The sequence below is a fragment of the Pristis pectinata genome, chromosome 2 (assembly GCF_009764475.1).
Source record: "Pristis pectinata isolate sPriPec2 chromosome 2, sPriPec2.1.pri, whole genome shotgun sequence".
NCBI classification, from domain to species: Eukaryota; Metazoa; Chordata; class Chondrichthyes; order Rhinopristiformes; family Pristidae; genus Pristis; species Pristis pectinata.
The window spans coordinates 96919511-96926408 of NC_067406.1; positions in this window are offsets into that span (position 1 = coordinate 96919511).

The window sequence follows — 6898 nt, forward strand, 5'->3', positions numbered from 1 at the left end:
TTGGTTGGCCTGGACAAGTTGAGCTCAAGGGCCTGTTTCTGTACTGTATAACTCTATGAGGACTAAAAAGGGGCAAATGTAAACATTCTTATTCAAAAGGTGTGTAAGGGCACAGCACCACAAGCCACTTGTTTGCGCAGAAACCCCTTAGAAACAATAATCAAAAAAACAAGGTTCAGCTAATAAAGGAGAGCCAGTACAGACTTGTTAAAGGCAAATTGAGTTTGTTGAACCTGATTGAATTCAATGATGAAGGTGATGTCATCAACATGCATTTTCAAACTGTGTTTGGTAATGTCTTCTACAAAGGCCACAGCAAATTGAGGCCCAGTGCATGAACACATCATGGCTCCAAGGATAGTAAATTGGTTTAAAGGCACAAAGCAGAAAGTAATGGTAAATGCTTGTTTTTCTACACTACACTCTTCCTCAGAGGTCAGTGCCAAGGCCAGTGCTGCATGTCTTAATGACTAAGACATGAGTGGGTGCTCTGGTTTCCTCCCACATTCTAAAAATGTGCAGGTTAGTGGGTTGTTAATGTTAATTATCCTTAATGTAGATGAGGTAAGCCATTCTCCCTCCTGAAGGACTAAGAGGGAGATGTAACTGAAGCACAACTTCCCTACTTTTTGACTCAATTCATCTTGCAATAAACAATAATATTCTCAATAAACAATAACAAACTTCCTTGTTTATTTACTGTACTTGAAGTTGTGTTCCTCCCCATTGTGAACACCCCTTTCCTCTGCTATCTATTTCTTCCCTTGGTTATTCTATATTCTGATTGATCTGGTCTTCTCCATTGATTTGTGCTCCCTCCCCCCTCATCAAATGTGTTCAGGGAATGGCTGCACTTATTTGACAGCTGGATTGTTTAATAAGCAGCTAATGACTTCACAGCAGCAGACCCTTGCTGGTGAGTAAAGTATCATATCTGACAACCATTTTTGAACTCAGCTTGATTACAATAACTTTAAAACCCTCGAGGATTGCTTTCAGCCTGAAGAAGTTCCTCCATGACTCAAAACAAATTTTGAAATATAATGCAAAATCATGGCAAAAGTATTCCCCAAATGAGAAGGGGGTTATATTCCAGGAAATGTTTTATTGAGCAAAAATTCATAAATCAGAAAGGTAATTCCATTAGATTCATTGTAAAAACTTTATTTGCGCTCCAGAGCTGAAGAATTTCAGCCAAAATGCACATAAAAGCATCAATACAAATAAAATCAGATAATAATGTATCATTTGATTAACAATTAAATCTTAAAATAAGATAATAAAAGATACATAATGTACCCCTTCAGGGTACTAATCAAGTGAAACATGCAAGATGTCTTGCTGACTCCTCCAGACTTGCTGCCTCCCCCACAGCCCCCCCTTGGCCCTCCTACAGCTCTTGATGCCCACTTCCCCCAAGCCGTTCCTCCCTCTCCCCCAGCCCTCTCAATCATCAGGTTTTAGCCATTTCTTTCCCATGCCGACGATGCTGTGAGCCTTCTTCTTCCACCCCACCCCAACTTTATTCCCCTCTTCACCATCACCCCTCTCTTAGGCAGCTGAGAGGCAAGTGGATTGCAGTCTCAGCTCAGCTGATTGTTAAAGAAACATTGTTTTTATAGTGAGAAAGACTTGTAAATCGAGGACACATACAAGAATCATTTGTGGAAACTCCTAAATAGAAAAATTCATAAATAGCGGCATACCTGTATATAAAAAATAAAAAAATACAGCCAGTTTATTGAATGAAATCTGAGGAAAAGTTATCCTTTCTGTTCACCAACGTATTGGACAATAGAAAATTGCTGTGTAATGTAACAAAAGTATGTAAAATCGGTTGGAAAATTGGGAGAGCATTGGTAGAATTGGTAGATGGAAGTGCAAAGTAATGCATAAGCTTGAAAGAATGCAGAGAAAATTTACAAAGATGTTGTTGGGACTTGAGGAACTGAGTTTATAGGGAAAGCTTGAATAGGTTAGGACTTTATCTCCTGGAGCACAGGAGAATAAGGGGAGATCTTATACAGGTATACAAAATTATGAGGGGTATAGGGTGAATGCATGCAGGCTTCCCCCCCCCCCCCCCCCACCCCCCATGGTTGGATGAGACTAGAACTAGAGGACATAGGTTTAGGGTAAAAGGTGAAATACAAGGGGAATCTGAGGGGAAACTTCTTCACTCAGAGGGTGGTGCAAGTGTGGAACGAGCTGCCAGTGGAAGTGGTAGATGTGGGTTCAATTGTAACATTTGAGCGGTTTGGATAGGTACATGGATGAGATGGGTTTGGAGGGATATGGCTTGAGTGCAAGTAGATGGGACTTGGCAGGAGATCAGGCTGGCATGGACTAGATGGGCTGAAGGGCCTGTTCTGTGCTGTAGTACTGACTCTTTGGTCTCCTGGGGAGACCAAAAATTATAGAGACTAGTGTCTGTTGCTATGTCTATTGTATTTTGGCAGATCTATTTTCAGAACTTCTTCAGTTCTAGCACTTGTGCAGCCCGGTGCTGAAGTTCATGTCCTCACTGGCTGAGATTGAAGTAATTGACGTGCACATATGTTGTACACAACTTGCCATTATGTCCTTAGGATTGCAAACATTGTACTCCTGCAGTAAGGGTCAGGTCAATGTCAGGGCTGGGCTTATGTTGTGTAACAAGAATGTCTGTAGGCCACAGTCTTGATGGGCCATCCTGAAATCTAGATATTCTGTGAAATGATCTTCAATGAAATATAATACAGAATCTGTTGCCCATTCTGAAATCTAGCTTTTTAAAAAAAATACTGCAGTCCAAATTGTGTATTATTACATTGTAAACTTTAAAGTCAACACTTCAAGCCATTCATTGACCATGGATGTGGACCAAAGATCATGGTGCATATTGGTACCAATGACATAGATAGAAAGAGGAATTAGGTCCTGCACAGTGAATATGGGGAGTTAGGAGAGAACCTAAAAAGCAGGAACTCAAGGGTAGTAATCTCTGGATTACTCCTAGTGCCACATGCTAGTGAAGGTAGAAATAGAAAGATAGCTCAGATGAATGTATGGCAGGTAACAGGGATTCAAGTTCTTGGATCATTGGGATCTCTTCTGGGGTAGGGGTGACCTGTACAAGAGAGATGGGTTGCACCTGAACTGCAGGGGGACCAATATCCTGGCTGGGTGATTTGCTAGTGGTATTTGGGAGGGTTTAAACCTGAGTGGCAGAGGGATGGGGCCCTGAGCAGTAGAGCAGCTAATGAGAAATCATGATGTCTGCAAAGTGGGAGGCCTTTATAATTGTGATGTCAAGAGTTCAGGGTCTGCATTTTTCTGTTAGGGTGAAGGGTGAGGCTGGTAGGGTTCAGGAACCTTCGTTGTTGAGAGATATTGAGTCTCTGGTCAAGAAAAAGAGTAAGGCATACACTGTGCATAAGCTATTGGGAACTAGTGAATCTCTTGACCTCAACAAGTGTAGAAGTGCATTTAAATTAGGAGGGCAAAACTAAGATATGAGCAGGATTTGTCAGGCAAGGTGAGGCAAAATTCCAAGAGATTCTATAGGTATATTAAGAGTAAAAGGGTGGTTAGGGAGAGAATATGTCCCCTTGAAAGATCAGTATGGTAGTCTGTCTGTAGAAATGAAGGAAGTGATTTAGTGAATATTTCTATTTTTTTACTGTTGAGAAAACTATGGAAGCTAAGAAAAGGGGGGGGGGGGGAGAGGGAATGAGTGGTGTAGTCTTGGAACACATAAGTTAGCAAGGAGGAGGAATAGGACGCCTTAAAGTGCACTAAGGTGAATGAACCCCCAGGGGCTGACAGAGTGCATCCTTGGACCTTCTGGGAAGCTAGGAAATAATTTGCAGCAGCCCTTGCAGAGATTTTTGTTTCAAGTCTGGCCATGTGTCAACTTCCAGGGGACTGGAGAGTGGCTAATGTGGTACCATTGTTTTTAAAAGGGTAGCAAAAACAAGCCAGGAAACTGCAGGCTGGTGAGACTGACATTGGTGGTGGGCAAATTGCTGGATAGGATTCTGAGAGAACAGGATCTGATTCAGGACAGTCAGCACTGCTTTGTGCATGGTAAGTAGTGTCTGAGAAATCTGAGTTCTTAGAGAGGTAACCAAGAGGATAGGGCAGTGGATGTTGTCTATATGGACTTTAGCAAGGCCCTTGACAAGGTTTTTTTTGATTTTTTGATTTTTTTTATTTACAGCGTGCTAACAGGCCCTTCCGGCCCAACAAGTCCATGCTGCCCATTTTTTTTTAACCCAAATTAACCTACCTGTATGTCTTTGGAATGTGGGAGGAAACCGGAGCACCCGGAGGAAACCCACGCAGACACGGGAGAATGTAGAAACTCCTTACAGACAGCGATGGGAATCAAACCCCAATCGCTGGCGCTGTAATAGCGTTATGCTAACTGCTACACTACCATGCCTATGCTACGGTGAGGTCCCTCATGGCAGGCTAGTCTGGAAGGCTAGAATGCATGGGTCCAGAGGGAGATAGTGGGCACGGTAGTGTAGTGGTTAGCATTACGCTATTACAGCGCCAGCGACCGGGGTTCAATTCTGGCTGCTGTCTGTAAAGAGTTTGTACATTCTCCCCGTGTCTGCATGGGTTTCCTCTGGGTGCTCTGTTTTCCTTTCACATTCCAAAGGCGTATGGGTTAGGAAGTTGTGGGCATGCTATGTTGGCACCATAAGCATGGCGACACTTGCGGGCTGCTCCCAGAACAGTCTATGCAAAAGGACGCATTTCACTGTGTGTTTCAATGTACATGTGACTAATGAAGACATCTCATCTCATAATTGGCTCAGTGGCAGGAAGCAGAGTGTGATTGATGGTAGAGGGTTGCTTCAGACTGGATGTCTGTGACTAGTGGTGTACCATAGGTCAGTGCTAGGACCTTTGTAATTTACACAAATGATTTTGATGTGAATGTACAAGGCAAGGTTAGTAAGTTTGCAAATGATACTAAAATAGATGGTGTTGCAGATATGTAGAAGGTTATGAAAACATACAGGGGGATCTTGATCAGCAAGGCAGATGGGCTGAGGATGGCTGGCTTTCAATCCAGATAAATGTGAGGTATTGTATTTTGGGAGATCAAACCAGGGGAGGACTTGTACAGTGAATGGTAGGGCCCTGGGGAGTGCTATGGAACAGAGGGACCTAGGAGTGCAAATGCATACTTTGTTCAATGTGATGTCACAGATAGATAGGGTAGCGAAGAAGTCGTTTGGCATGCTGGCCTTCATCAGTCAGGGCATTGGCAATAGGAGTTGGGAAGTTATGTTGCAGTTATGCAAGATTTTTGAGGCTGCACCTGGAGTACTGTGTGCAGTTTTGCTCATCCTGTTATAGGAAAGATGTTATTAAACTGGAAAGTGCGGAAAAGATTTACCAGGATGTTGCCTGGACTTGGGGGCCTTAGTTACAAGAAGTTGCATAGACTAGGACTTTTTCCCCTGGAATGTAAGGAGATTGAGAGTTGACCTGAGAGGTATACAAGATCATGAGTCAGAAAGGGTGAAAGCAGTCTTTTCTTCCCCCCCCCCCCCCCCCAGGGAGGCTGTGCTACAAACAAGACGGCATAGGTTCAAGATCAGAGGCGAGAGATTTTAAAGGGACATCAGGGGCAACTTCTTTACACACAGCGATGCATATTTGGAATGAGCTGCCAGAAATAGCAACATTTAACAATCCCCCTGTAATTTGCTTGATCAACAGGTTTGTTTTCAAGGAACATCTTAAAAGGAGGAGACTGGGACATTTAGGGAGTGAACTCCAAAATGACCACTGAAAGAATGACTGCCACTAATAGAGATATTAACATTGGATAAACAGGAAGCTAGAATTGAAGGAGCACAGAAATCTCTGAAATTTGTAGGCCTGGAGGAAACAACAGAAATGGGATGGGTGAGGCTATATAGGAATTAAAAAAAACAAGGGTGGGAAATTTAAAATACGGTCATTATTTAACTAGGAACCCAGAGATGATTAAATTAGACTTTTCTCATTTCTCAGTGGTGTTCCCCAGATGACACTAAAATAGGTGGTGTCATTGACAGTGAGGATGGTCATCAGGATTTAGAGGGATCTTGACCAGCTGGGTAAGTGGGCCAAGGAATGGCAAATGGAGTTCAATTCAGATAAGTGAGGAGTTACATTTTTGGGAAGACCAATCAGGGTAGGATTTTCATGATGAATGGTAGGGTCCTGGGGGTGTTGTGTAACAGAGAGACCCAGGAATACAAGTACATGGTTTCTGAAAGTAATGTTGCAGGTAGACGGTGGTGAAGAAGGCCTTTGGCACGCTGGCCTTCATCAGTCAGGGCACCAAGTATAGAAGTTGGAATGCTATGTTGCAATTGTACAAGATGTTGGTGAGGCTGCATTTGGGATGTGTTCAGGAAAGATGCCATTGAGCTGGAAAGAGTGCAGAGGAGATTTACAAGGATGTTGCCAGGACTCAAGTGACCAAGTTATGGAGAGAGGTTGAGCAGGTTGGGACTTTTCATTGGAGCATAGGAGAATGAGGGGTGATCTTGGGTGTATAATATCATGAGGGGCATAGATAATGTTGATGCACACAGTCTTTTTCCCAGGGTTGGGAATCAAGAACTACAAGACCTAAGGGGCAACATTTTCACCCAGAGGGTGGTCAGTATATGGAATGTGTTGCCAGAGGAAGTGGTTGAGGCAGGTACATTAACACTTAAAAGATACATGGATAGGAAAGGTTTAGAGGGATACAGGCCAAACATGGGCAAATGGGACTAGCTTAGATGGGAATCTTGGTTTCATGGACTAGTTGGGCTGAAGGGCCCATTTCTGATTCAATGACAGTTCAGCCTATAGTCAGGTATAGCAGTGGGGATCAAGTGAATCCCATGAGTAATATACT